The sequence below is a fragment of the Mustelus asterias genome, chromosome 2 (genome assembly GCF_964213995.1).
Source record: "Mustelus asterias chromosome 2, sMusAst1.hap1.1, whole genome shotgun sequence".
Classification (NCBI taxonomy): Eukaryota; Metazoa; Chordata; class Chondrichthyes; order Carcharhiniformes; family Triakidae; genus Mustelus; species Mustelus asterias.
In genome coordinates this window covers 61,864,866-61,879,456 of record NC_135802.1, presented here as the reverse complement: position 1 = coordinate 61,879,456, position 14,591 = coordinate 61,864,866, and the positions used below count along the sequence as shown (strand labels likewise).

The 14,591-nt window shown below is 42.4% G+C and overlaps 1 protein-coding gene across 8 annotated transcripts in view; it reads right to left on the bottom strand.

Annotated features, from left to right (window-relative positions):
• Positions 1–14,591, bottom strand: part of blvra (biliverdin reductase A) — a 58,723-nt gene that overhangs the window by 38,460 nt on the left and 5,672 nt on the right. For 2 of the 8 annotated variants that reach the window (XM_078236177.1, XM_078236169.1), the window contains exon 2: positions 13,095–13,399. The gene's annotated coding sequence lies outside the window, so the exon portion shown is untranslated. Of the gene's footprint in view, positions 1–7,889; positions 8,004–11,529; positions 11,576–13,094; positions 13,400–14,591 lie in introns of those variants that run through there. The other 6 variants (XM_078236161.1, XM_078236186.1, XM_078236151.1 and 3 more) reach the window with 5 other exon arrangements.

The window sequence follows — 14,591 nt, the reverse complement described above, 5'->3', positions numbered from 1 at the left end:
TTACAGCCAGAGGCACTTTCTGTCAAAATGACCAGCAGGTCAATTTTCAGCATTTGCTGTTTATATTTCAGATTTACAGCATCCACAGTATTACGTCTTTGGTATCAGTAAATAAGCCACATTGAGGTAGAATATTTGGGTTTGATTTTATTTATTATTGTCACATATATTGGGATACAGTGAAAAGTATTGTTTCTTGCGTGCAATGCAGACAAAACATACCGTTCATGGAGTACATGGGGGAGAAGGAAAAGAGAGGGTGTAGAATGTAGTGTTACAGTCATAGTTAGGGTGCAGAAAAAGATCAGTTGAATATAAGGTAGGTCCATTCAAAGGTCTGAGGGCAGCAGGGAAGAAGCTGTTCTTGAGTCGGTTGGTCCGTAATCTCAGATTTTTGTATCTTTTTCCCGACGGAAGAAGGCGGAAGAGAATATGTTCAGGTTGTGTGGGGTCCTTGATTATACTTTTCCGAGGCTGCAGGAAGTGTGGCCAGAGTGTAGATTTGGAGTGCCAAAACCATCAGTAATTCAATGCTGGGAAACTAGGGAACAATATAAGGACTTTGTTGAAACTTTTAAAGCTGGGTTTTATATCTAAACTTTACTACTGCTGCTGAAGCGTTGTTAGAGGAGAGTGTAGAAATGTTGGGTTCCCAAACACTGACAACAAGGACTTGTAACAAAACAATACTTGATTAACTAGCTGAGCAGCTACTCCGTGCTTGTGCTCTGCCCATGCTCCGGGGAGAAACCTTGTGGTCCTGACACATGACCCTTTTTGTTGCATCATCATGTGACCACGTTGTCTACATCCTCCCCATGTGAACAGGCTAATAATACATAGCTACTTACATGTGTTGATACAAGGATTAAACTGTTGCAGCTGGTGCATAGCCCATCGTGTCTCCTTTCCCCCCTTTCTTGTTGTGTAAAGATGAGATTTGAAGGCCAGGTGTAGACTATGTAGTGACGTAGTCCTGGAACCTTGTGTTCGCTTTGATCAAATGCCCTGAGTGTGTGGTTATGCCAGTTGGTTGTATAGCTTTTCTCAGGCTGGTGTCCTCAGTGTGGATGACCATCGGTGTACACACTGGATGCAGGACTTGCTGAGCAGGCCTCTGAAGGAATCTGCATATCCAGGTGCAGGAGGCCTGTGTTGTAGACTGAATGACTGGAGTGCTGCAGCATCTGTTAGTGCTGGTTCTGATTGCTAGTTCTGATACCTGTAGGAGGTGACGGCAGTTGCGTACATTATGGGCACCATCTGAGGCTACCACATGGGACATGGCTGAGTACCATCACTAACTTGTCATGGCCACGTGTGGTCTGTATCCTGACCATTTGACCAGGTGTTAGAGGACCAAGTTTGTGGGCATTTATTTCAAAGTGTGTTTTGTTTCTTAATTGGCATTGCATAACGGAATCAGTCACATTGGGTTCAAGTTTGGGTTGCAGCAGAGCCTTAGCAGTAGGAATCATGGTGTGCCTGGAAAGGAGTTGTTGTGCTGACAAGGGCAGATTTTGGAGGCTGAGGAGAGCAGCATAGTAATCTGTGTGATCTGGCACATTTCTCTAGAAGATACTTAGCTGAGTGTACCGCCCGTTCCACGAAGCTGTGGATGTGGGCATAGGGGACTGCTTGTGATATGCTCAACATGTTCCATGTGGGTGCAAAGTTTCAAAACTCAGTGGAGATGAATTGGCGAGCGTTATCAGTCATGAATCTCTGAGGGATGCCGTGTGAGGCAAAGTGTCTCTTGAGTTTGATGATAACAGTGTTACCCATCAGGCTGGATTCTGTGACCTCGCCAGGAGCTGGGATTCTCCAGTCCTGCTGCAATGAATGGAGATTTGGCTGAGCGCCAAATACTCCATTCTCCCTGGCAGCTGTGGCGGGGTGTAAGCAGCTGGAGAATTCTGGCCATCATGTCTGACAGGTGGTCAAGTTCAAACCATCTGGAATACTAATTCACTAAAACTAAATGTTATTTAGCATTCTACTTGAAGGTGTCAGCTGCTGTGAATGACCATGCGAGGTCCGGGACCTCGTGGAAGTGCAGCGGCTCTTTTGCTTGATGTGCCTTAAGCGCATTGCATGCTGCACATCTGCAAATGCCCCTTTCCATTTTGTGGTACATGGAGGGCCACTATAATGATTTCTTGGCTCTGTATCTGGTTGTTTCCAACCCAGGGTGCCCCTGGTGAAGTTTTTGGGTGTAGTACCTTTGTGATACAAATCGCTGGCCACGCAATATCAGTCCACCCTGTACAGTTTGTTCATTTCCGATGGTGAAGAACATGCAAAGTTCATGGGGAAGCTCTCTTGAGGACCCTGGCCAATCCCACATGATGGTATCTTGCAGTTGTCTGCCTGTGATGTCCACCTGTAAGTCAACTTTGTGCCTTTGGATTCTAGAAGAGGCAACACCTCTATTGTCATGATGTCTATGTCTTTTTCATGTTCTGCCTAGTCTGTAGTAGGTAGGAAGGCTCTGGAGAGGGCATCAGCCAAACACAGCTCTTCACCACATTTGTAGACAATGCTAAGATTGTAATGTTACAGCTTTAGCATCATGCGCTGCAGTCATGCAGACACAGTATGAAGGGGCTTTTTTGAAATAGTATGAGTGGCTGATGATTTGTTTCAACATTGCAGGTTAACCACATCCAAAGCCATGGAATTTCTGACAGGCGAAGATTAGAGCGAGGAGTTCTTTCTTGATCTTGAGCACAATGCGTCTAAGTATCAGTGAGGACCCTGGAAGCAAAGGCTATTGGTCTGCCATTCTGGATATAGACTGCACCAAGTCTGTGCTGGGAGAAATCTGCTGATATAAGTACAGGTGCTTGAACATCAAAGTATTGTAGCATCGGTGAGGTTGCGAATGCCTGTTTGAGTCTGTTGAAGACCGCTGTGTGGTGCTCCTGCCAACACCATTTGATGTCCTGGTGGAGGAGCTGACAAAGGGGTCCAGTGAACTTATTGTAACAAGGAATGAACTTAGCAGGATAATTTGTCACACCAAAGAAGTACTGTAAAACATGCATGTCTCTGGGGATTGCCATCTGAAGTATAGCCATTGTCATGTCTGGATTTGGCTTCACACCATCTGCTGTGATTAAATGACCTAAGTAAGGAACCTGGTTGACTCTGAATCTGCATTTCATAGGGTTAAACTTCAGCTGTATGGTCCTGATTCTGCTGAGAATGAGATAAAAATGTGTTCTTGCAAACCAGAATGTCATCTACATTGGTTTTGCAAGGTTAGCCTGCAAAGAGTTGCTTCATGCACTGCTGCCAGTGGAGATCCCATAGGGCGCATGAAGAAACTTATATCTGCCTACCAGTCATGAATGTGGTTAGGTTTGAAGGTTCTTTGTCTAGTGGAATCTGCCAGAACCTGCATTTCACATCCAGGATGCTTACAGACTTAGCATTTGGCATGTCTGCTATCACCTGTTCCACTGTGTTCACAGGGTGATGAGGTCTGAGCAGCATCTTGTTCAAATGAACTGGGTCAATACTAATCCTGACCATGCCAGTTTTTTTTACTGCACTCACTATTGCTGAAACCTATTCTGTGGCCTTGTCTACAGAAATTCTGATACCTGGTGTTGTCATCCGATGTAGCTCATTAACTACTTTCTGCTTCATGGCTGCTGGTATTCTTCTCAGACCGCAGAATGTTGGTGGCATCGAGTCATCTCCTCTCATGTGGTATACAACTGATTACCAGTGACGTGGAGTTGAAGAGGCCTTTGTACTCTGTCATTTCTGGGGTGTGGTTTTGTAGAGCAGGTACCTCTGGATCAAGTTGGATGAGCCCTGGTTTAATGCTATCCTCAACACCTCATCTTATGTTCCGTTTAACTACATGAAACTTGAAGCTGCCCTGTGTGCAGTGGAGAGCGGCCACATCCTTCAGTGTGGATGGTTTGTCCGCCATAAGCATGAGGTCCAGCTAGGTATTGGGATCCAGTGCTACACATGGGTCAAGTTCCTGTTGCATTCGGCTGGGAACATGTTACACTTTGCTCCAGTGTCTATCTTGAGTTGCTGGAAATCATGTTAAGGATGATGAAGATCTCACCCTTTACTGAGATGGTGTCAACACTCTCACAGTAGAGTGTTGCTGGAGGTTCAGTGGTTTCGCTGCTTTGGTTGCTTGCCAGTTTGTTCACCTTGTTGACGCTCCAAACCTTGGAGGACAGACAGGTTGCAGTGTGGCTGGTGGCAAAAGAATGCTGCTGTGGTTTCGATTGGCAGCATTTTGCAAAATGATTTCACTTGCCGCATTTATTGCGGTGTTTACCACATGCAAAACAAGCTGCTCTGAGGGTGCTGGCCATTGCGGTTGGGGCAGGGTGTGCCCTGTACCATGAAAAGTTCTGTTTCCTGCCTGAAATCTTGAGGGTTTTTTTCTGACTGTTTAACATGCAGATGCTAATGGCTGTTTGTAGTGTTAAATCTTTCTCTCGCAGTAACTGCTTATGAACAAGATCACCCCGCAGATTGTTCAATCCCTGACTAACTCACCAGTAAGGGTGTTAAATGCACATTTCTTTGCTAAGATTTTCAAGGTTGCCATATAAGATTTTATTGATTCATCACCTCATTGGTTTGTTGAATTGAATGCATGTCTGTCGAATATTATATATTTTTCCATAAGAAAAATGTTCTCCAATTAAAAAAATGTATATATCAGGGTCCTCTTTCTCCTCCTCCATTTGGAAAACAAACTACTTGAACTTCTCAAAGGCCTTAGGGCCTACTAAGATTAGTAAGGGGTAAGCTTGTAGCTTTTTTGATTTATCAGATAATGCAGCACCAGGGTGAACATGCCACTCCTTCTCAATGTTTTCATTGAAGATGAGTGGGTCGATATGGCCAACTCCTGACACCATATAGAAGCCCTGAGATCCCAAACACTGACAACAAGAACTTGTAACAAGCGATATGTTATTCACTAGCTGAGCAGCTACACAGACTCAACATTTATACACTTCCAAAGATGTGGACCAAAGTAATGTAATCTCTCCCTTCCACTTCAAATAAATTGATGTACTTGTTTCCATAGTTGTCTTGTGTTTGACCATGGAATGAAAGGAACCTTGGTTGGTTCATTTTTCATACTGAGACACGCTTCACAACTTTTCATCAACTCTTCAATATCTCTATCTACTTTTGGATACAAAAAAATGCCTCTTGCTACTGCTTTTATACAGTGTATCCCTGTGTGCTTTTGATAAATTTGCTCTAACAATCTCTCCCTAACCATTGGCAGAAAATGACTCTGAAACCCCATAGGATACAGCCTTGATCTAAACTCAGTTCATTTTTATGTGTGAAATACTCCCTCAGTTTCTCGTCACACTCTTTAGGCCAGCAATTCATTAAATAATTTAGTGCTTTACTGAGCACCCCCCTTGCGAATTTCTTCATTAATTTCACTGGTATGTCATTTGAGTATGTAAAGTAATTCGCAGGTAACACAGTGGCTAGAAATGAATCAGTCTTCACAGGAAATCTCAAAACAATGTCTGAATTGGCACAAACTGCCGACTTACAATAATTAATGTCATACTGAGGACCATCAAAATCAGTGTCTATTTTGAGCCATGCTTCCCAAGGAATGGTACTCCTCATCTTTGAACCAAATATGATCGTAAGGACTCGGTGGTCAGTTAACAAACTGAACCTTCTACCATACAAGTATATTTGTGGAACTTAGCACCACGATATGTAATTGCTAAAGCCACTTTTTCAACTTGTATGTTAAAGTACCTGAAGCATATGCCACAGGCTTCTCCACACCATTTTCCATTTTGTGAGATATCATTCTTAATCTCCAATAAATCCAGACTTGACTGCCATGGGCTAGATTTCATTAATGATGTGAGCCTCCCTGAAGGTTCGGAAAAATCTCCCTTGCAATTTGCACCCATCTTTTCTGCCATTTCTATGGCTGTGGCCTTATCACGGGCCTCCTTCCACATCAGCTTATTGCCTTTTCTCAAAAGCCAGGACTGGATTTTATTGTCCTTTAAGCTTTCTATGAATGTGTCTCTAACATTGACTTTAAAGTTTTTTTAAAATTCATTCATGAAATATTGGCGTCACTGGCTAGGCCAATATCTATTACCCATCCATAATTGCCCTTGGGCAAGTTCATGCCATACCCATAGTGACGAAAGAGTGTCTTTAATTCAAGAACAACAGCCTCCCTTGGCAACTATTTCCATTCACTGAATGCAACTTTCAATGCAATCTCATTCTTAGTCACGCTATATATTGAGCCCAGAATTTTATTTATTTCAGCAAATTCTATCAAACTAGGGTCCCTCAGACAATATTGCAATTGAGTCTCTGCGACAACAACTACATCAAAAGCATTTAGCCCCGTCATGGTGAGGGAAAAAATAACTTTATTTTCAGCCCCTATTTTGTTGGCTTTCAGCCAAATATGAAACCTGCATTTGCTGTTCGGGCTGAATTCCCCCACAGTCCTCAAATAAGTCTTCAGTGCTTTTTTTTCTAATTATGTACCATGCTGATTCACCAAGGTTAACACATTGACCATTCGCATGTGTTAAGCTTGTGTGAATATCCTTTTGAATTATTCCCAGAAGTTGAAGCCTGAACATGAAGTGCACATTGAGCAATCTTTCAAAATGCTTAAACTTCCTCAAAATCTACTTTAGGAACTCCCAAAATAAGTCACAAACTTCTTTAATCTTTAATTTCTCAAATTAAATGTGAAAGAAAATTCCATCCCAGCCCCGTCACCATCTTTCTGCTGAGTAAAATAGCTAAAGTCGCCATAGTTCCAGATGACCATAGGCTGCCATCCCCTTTGAGGGGAGGGGCTGACTGGTGGTGATTTAACCTGAGGATCATCACACCTCAGGTGAGGGGCAAGGTTGAGAAAGTGGGCCTTCATGAATAATCTCAGCTGTTGGCGCCATTCTGCATCATGATCCAGCTGTCCAGCCAACTGAGTTAAACTAAATCACCTAATTCTTCTAAACTTCAGACAGTATGGTCCCAATTTGCTCAGCCTCTCATCCTAGGTTAACCCTCTTGTCCTGGGAACCACTATCCTGATTTGGAACTATATCACTGTTCCTTCACTGTGGCTGGATCAATATCCCAAAATACCCTCCATGACAGCACCATAGGTGCACCTATAGCACATGGATTGTGGTTCAAGAAGGTAGCTCATCAACGTCTCAAGGGCAATTAGGGGTGGGCAATAAATGCCCACAAATGAATGAACAATTTTTAAAAAGTTAGACTCATACAAGCTCTGTTTTGTGGTGGAAATGTGCCAGGAAGGTCATGGCTTTCATCCCCAGCTGTGCTACTTATCATGAATAGGCACTTTAACGGCGGGTTCCTGGAACAACTTGTTTTTGTTTAAAATGCCCAGTTGCCACGTGACTGCTGCTGAAACTGTTGTAGCTAGCACCAGCAGAACCCTCATGTTTACACAGGATAGTGAAAAGATACTGAGGGTAGCTAAAGGAGCAAGATACACAGTGCACAGATGGCTCACTGTACTGTGTCACAGCTTGATAAGAAAGATGCCACTCCCAATTCCCCAACCATTTCCTGACATCCCTTTTATTACTAATGTATTATCCAAGCATTTTGAAGAATTGAATACATTACATTACACATTAATTGTATTGTTATGAACTTAACCCTAGTTTTAAAATTAATCCATATTAAGGTGTGGAGTGGGTCAGTTGATGTCAATATACTTTCACATAGGATTAGAACTCCCAACACTCAGTAGATTGAATTAATTCATTTCTAAAAAATCTATAAACTAGACACTATGTGGTCTGTGTTATGCGCCACTTTAGTCAGGACATCAAAACAATTACTTGTCTCCAGCAGTGCTGTAACCTTCAATTCAAAATGAGCTTCTCTCCTCTCACTTCATTTAACTTTACATCACAGAAGGAAGCCATTCATTCTATTGCACTTTCCCCAGCTCTCTGAAAGAACATAAGGCAGGAGTAGGTCATTCAGTCACTCAAGCTTCTTCTGCTATTCAATTAGTTCATGCCTATCTGTGTCTTAATTCCATTTTCCTATCTTGGTTATCCAGTCAGCAAGAGCTATCCACTTAATCCCATTCCCTTATCCTTTCCTCACACCCGTTTCATTATTTTCCAGATATTTTATCCAATTTCCTGTTTCCAGGCTGATTCCGGGGATGGCGGGATAGATGCATGAGGAGAGATTGACCAGGTTAGGATTGTTTTCGCTGGAGTTCAGACAAACGAGGGCGGGATCTCATAGAGACTTATAAAATTCTAACAGGACTAGACAGGATAGATGCAGGGAGGATGTTCCCAATGGTGGGAGAGTCCAGAACCAGGGGCCACAGTCTGAGGATTTACGGTAGACCATTTAGGACGGAGATGAGGAGACATTTCTTCACTCAAAGAGTGGTGAGCCTGTGGAATTCATTACCATGGGAAGTAGTTGATGCCAAAACATTGAATGTATTCAAGAGGCGGCTAGATATAGCACTTGGGGGCAAATGGGATCAATGGTTATGGGGAAAAAGTAGGATTAGGTTATTGAGTTGGACAATCAGCCATGATCACAATCAATGGTGGAGCAGGCTCAAAGGGCCAAATGGCCTCCTCCTGTTCCTATCTTCTATCTTTTTACGTAAAGCTATTATGGATTTTGCTTGCACATTGTTTCTGACAGGTCATTCACATTCTAACAATCCTCTGCATAGTAAATGTATTCCAAGTGCCTCCCTACATTCATTTGATGATCATTTTAATTTTATATATGTTATTTACTGACAGCAAACAGTTGAAATTGATTTTCTCCATTTACCTCATCAAAAGCTCTGAGAGTTTAAACTCTCCATTTTCTCTCCTCTTACCCCTCTTCCTTTCGGTAAAAAGACTAAAGTTCTCTACAGTCTCGCACCCCAGCATAATTTTATTGAATCTCCTCTTAATCCGCTCTATGATGCTGGCCTTCATCCTAAAGTATGGCATCCAAAATTAGACACAATATTCTAACTGTGGCCTAATCAATGGCTAGAATAGCTTTAGCATTATCTCCACTGCCAAACTTGATTCCCTCATTTATGAAACCTTGAATTATATGTGTTTTTTCAAAAAAATTATTTTCCAAACTAATCTTTCCGTTTTTAAAGATTTGTCAATATGAACCACATGTTCCTCAATCCTTTTAATACATGTTTACCATTTAATACATATTTCCTCTCACAAAAACAAACTAACTTTACGCACAGATGTATTGTCAAAAGAATTGGAACTCATTGCCGGGGGAGGTAGTGGAAGCAGATACGGTAGTGACTTTTAAGGGGCGTGTTGACAAGTACATGAATGAGATGGGAATAGAGGGATATAGTCCCCGGAAGCGTAGGGGGTTTTAGTTAAGTCGGGCAGCATGGTTGGCACAGGCTTGGAGGGCCGAAGGGCCTGTTCCTGTGCAGTAATTTTCTTTGTTCTTTGTTCTTAAAGGGCTAACATGGGACTGAGTACAGCTCTGCCCACACAGTGAAGTAAGAAGGCACATGGCCCAGAGCTAAGCCCAATCTAGAGATAGGCGGCAATATGTAAGGACCTAGTATGGGGCCATCTCCATACCTTTACCCACTACTGCAAACATGTCCATAATTCAGGAATGTTAATAAAGACTTCAGCAAGACTGCTCCATGTTTTCCAAGCATTACACATCACAGTTGGTGACAACAGAACAGACCAAGAAAAAGGCCAATTGGCCACTGTGTCTGTACAGGTTGAAAAACAACGAGCCACCCAGCTGAATCCCATGTTGCAATATTTGGCCTGTGACCCTGCAGGTTATAGAACTTCAAGTGCACATCCAGGCACCTAAAGAGATGATTTTTTTTTACCACTACTACGCTTTCAGGCAGCAAGTTCCAGGCACCCATCACTTCTGGTTGAAAATGATTTTCCTCATCTCAGCTCTAATCCTTCTACCAGTCATTTTAAATCCCCAAGTCACTGTTAAAGTAAATAGACCCTTCCCATCCATTCTATCCTGGACCCTCACAATTGTGTACATCTCCTTAGCCTCCTCTGCACAACCTCAAGTTATCCAATCTCTCCTCATAGCTGCAAGTTTCCAGTCCTGGTAACATCCTTGTAAATCTCCTCTGTACTCTTTTCCTTATTCCTCCTCCCATGTTTCAATATCTACATGTTCAACATGTTTATGTCCTCCTCAGACTAGTTTACTGCCCTCTTTACAGTTAGTCACATCCTTATTTTTGTGCTGCTAGTAAATTTTGATATTTTGTCCCCACGTTTATATATTGAGAGGAGTAACAGTCCTAAGACTGACCCCTAATGGGCACCACTGTTTACATCTCTCAAATCTCAAGAACGATCCTTCAGCAAACTTTCCGTTCCTGCTGCCACGATCACTTTAATATTTTGCAACCCTTTTGTCAGCAAGACCTCTGCACATGCTTATCAAACCCCTTTTGAAAATCCAAAAATACAAGATTCTGTGCATTTTTGAAAATCGATATATCATACTGATTCCTCAAATCCTTGTTGAATTTATCGGACAAAGTATTCATTTGACATTCGTTAATTTAATCCTTCTGGTATTCTGGTCAACATTAATAAGAGTATAATCTGTCTATTATCACAGTGCTGTTTGTGAGAGCTTGCTTTGTGCCACCTTTCCAATTTAACAGTGATTATGGTCCAGAAGTACTTCATTTGCTGGAAAGCGCTTGAGGACCTCCTGAGGTCATGAAAGGCGTTACATAAATGCAAGACTTTCTTAATTGATCAACTTTTATCCTGCATTGTGGCCTCTACAGACATGCAATCCGTTACTGCCTCTGGTCTATACTTGACCCATTCTCCCCATCTCTCCTTGTGAACATCATCTGGCACAACTTGTTTAACCAGGGATTATTTCCATCCTTTCTGAATGCAACGTGCGTTGCAGGTTGCGTGTCATCAGGGCTCATGTTACTATCATGGCGGGACATTTCCCCTCGGGTGCTGACAGCTCCGTATTGACTGTAAATCAGCATCATAAAAAAGTAAAGAACCAGGAACGGCATTCAAACCATCTCAGTTTAACCCCCCTGCAAACAGAGCTGAGCTTCTGCAGTGCTTCCTGCAAGTCTATTTCATGTGTTGGTTGTGTAATGAATTTCCTGATACCAGTTCTAAAATGTAACTCCCGCTGCCGATCCCTTGTTTTACTTTTGCTATCTGACAAAGAGTTTCAGTGTGACTGACAGGCACTGGGCCGTTTGATGGGTTACATAATAGCATTGGAACTTCATTAATTTGGCAGCGAACATTTAGTTTACAGTTACAAATTAAAGAGCAAGAATACCGGTAAAAAGTAAACATTCATGTGCGTTAAAGCTCTGTAAAACGTGTATGTTTTAGCAGTGATACAGTGACTCCGGTGCCCTTGCTATTTCCAATGTAACAATCCACGGAACGCTCCATTCATCCCTCACTCACTCACCCACCGCAATGCGCAGCTTCTCGCTTACATAAAGCTCCTCTCCACTGGGCATGCGCGGCCCAGCTCGCTGTATCCGATAGACCGCTTTCCAGTGACGTCAGGACCCTGCTCCCCCAGCCGCCATTTTTCCCATTGCCCCCCCCCCCCTTAAAAAAATCACTTCTCATCATAGCAGAGGAAGAGGATAGCATGCCAGTCATCCCAAGAGGTACAATACTGATTCAGGAATGGGGACGCATCCCTGGTCTAGTGGTATTACTGTTAGGAATTTGAATTCAATAAAAAATATTTGGAATTAAGAATCTACTGATGACCATGAAATGATTGTCGGAAAAAAACCCATCTGATTCACTAATGTCCTTTAGGAAAGGAAATCTGCCATCCTTCCCCGGTCTGGGCCTACATGTGACTCCAGAGCCACAGCAATGTTGTTGATTCTCAACTGCCCTCCAAGGGCAACTATGGATGGGCAATAAATGCTGGCCAGCCAGCGATGCCCATGTCCCATGAATCAGTTTTTCTTTTAAATTAAAGGAAGCAATTAAGAAAATAGTCACCCTTAAGAGTGACAAATCCCCAGGACCAGATGGTTTCCATTCCCAGTAAGTAAGTGAGAACACTGCAGATGACCTAGCTATAAACATGCAAAGTTCCCTCAATCTGGGAACCGTTAGCATTTTGAAATGTCTGTAATGTTCCTTTGGTTGTATTGAAGCATGTCGGTATACATGGGGAGCTGGTAAATTGGATTAGACAGTGGCTCAATGGAAGAAGCCAGAGAGTGGTTGTGGAGGATTGCTTCTCTGAGTGGAGGCCTGTGACTAGTGGTGTGCCGCAGGGATCGGTGTTGGGTCCATTGTTGTTTGTCATCTATATCAATGATCTGGATGATAATGTGGTAAATTGGATCAGCAAATTTGCTGATGATACAAAGATTGGAGGTGTAGTGGACAGTGAGGAAGGTTTTCAAAGCTTGCAGAAGGATTTGGATCAGCTAGAAAAATGGGCTGAAAAATGGCAAATGGAATTTAATGCAGACAAGTGTGAGATATTGCACTTTGGAAGGACAAACCAAAGAAGAACGTACAGGGTAAATGGTAGGACTCTGAAGAGTGCAGTTGAACAGAGGGATCTGGGAATACAGGTATAGAATTCCCTAAAAGTGATGTCACAGGTGGATAGGGTTGTAAAGAGTGCCTTTGGTACATTTGTAGAATTCGTTTTTTGGAAGTCGGATCAAAAACTGAAGCGACACAGGTTTCTACAAAAGCCTTCTTTATTGCATCGGAGGAGAGATCACAAGACCATGCACATCCAGCATGGGTTCGTGAGTCTCTGTCTGACTTACAAAACAGTTTTCAGTTATACCCGACGGAGATACATCCACATACTTCTGTTAGCCAATAAGGGCATAGCTGTATTGCTACATTTTGATTAGATTACTTTCAAGAACAAAAAGCGAAGCCACGTAAAGACATGGCTATTAAAGTTTCTGATCAGATTACTTTCAAGGACAAAAGGCCAATTGATAAGGTCATGCCCTCCGAAGCTAGAACCACAATTACCTATTAGCAGTTTCTTTAACGAGATCCTGGTTTTTGAAGTTGATAGGTCTTTCTTCATTCTGGATTATGTGTGATCAAGCTGTTCAATGCTTACAGTCACTAAGGTGTATCCATCTTTCCTGCCCTTTCACCTTCACCGCGGTTGGGGTCTGTAGCAGAACTTGGAAGGGTCCTCTCCAGCGAGGTCCTAATTTGGGTCGTTCCCAGTCACGAATCAGCACTCAGACCCCGGTTTCAACTCCTTTCCAATCTCCGTCCTTGTCAGGTGGAGGCCTGGTAGATTCCTTCACCTGAGTGTGTAAAAACTTAAGAGACATAGTCAATTGTTTAAAATATTTCTGGAGTTGGTCAGACATGATGTGTAGATCTATCTGGGGAGGAGGATGTGTAGCGCTATCCCATGGGGTTCTAAGTGGGCGCCCATATATTATCTCAGTGGCATTTAAACCGGTACCGGTCTGGGGGGTTCTGATAAATGAGTAGGGGCGGTATCCAAGAAGGTGGCGGGATTAAGGATGGAACAAAAAGCAAAGGTCAATGGAAGGAGATGCAAAAGAGGATGCAAGTCAAAGTAATGGAGACTTTAGGATGAGGTTCTGAAACACTGGAGTGAAAGGACGTGGAGGGATTTAAACATGAGTGAGAACTTTAAATTTGCAATACAGCAGCAAAAGTAAATCAGGGAGAGGCAATGGATGAGTGGGACAGAATTTTAAATGAGCTAAAGTTAACAGGAGGCAAAGAATGGAAATCTAGCCAGATAAGGTAGTGATAATTGCATTGATAAGGTATCAGCAGCAGATGGACCAAGGCACACAATATCAAAAATATCAATGATCCTCAGGCATTTCAAAGGGCTGATACTATTACATAGTTCCTCACAAGCAGAAATGTGACACCACAGAACAACTTACCACACACCTCATACTTCTTTTTCGCAAACAACAGCAACTTATATATGCTCATAAGACCCTTTAACATAATAAATCATTCAAAAGCAGTTCAAAGCAGCACTGTAAAAAAAAGTCAAGAGCTAATTTCTGCCACTGTAAACAAAATTACTGCAAAAAAACCCAGAAATCTTTTGGTGAATCTCAAAAATTAACCTCTGAAGATCGACTGACTTGGTTTTCCTACTGTTTTTGTAGCAGAAACAAAAACAAACTCAGCTCGAAAAAAAAGGGTTGCAGCCAAACTTAATCAACTCCAGCATGCTGCTGCTCTTAGCTCAGCCACAATTTCTCAGAACACTCACCTAAGTATCCTGTAACTCCATTCGCCAATGCACCATATACATCATCATTTTACACCTGTTTACACCATTGTTACTATTACAAGTCCAATCATCTAATCAGTCAAAGGTAGCCTTGACATATTTTGTTCAATTTTATTACTCTGATTGACAATCACAGTACCAGTGTATTTGGTTGACTGATCAGCTGATAAGCATAGCTACTTGGATAGTGGCTCATAATAAAATTCTTATTTCATCCTTGC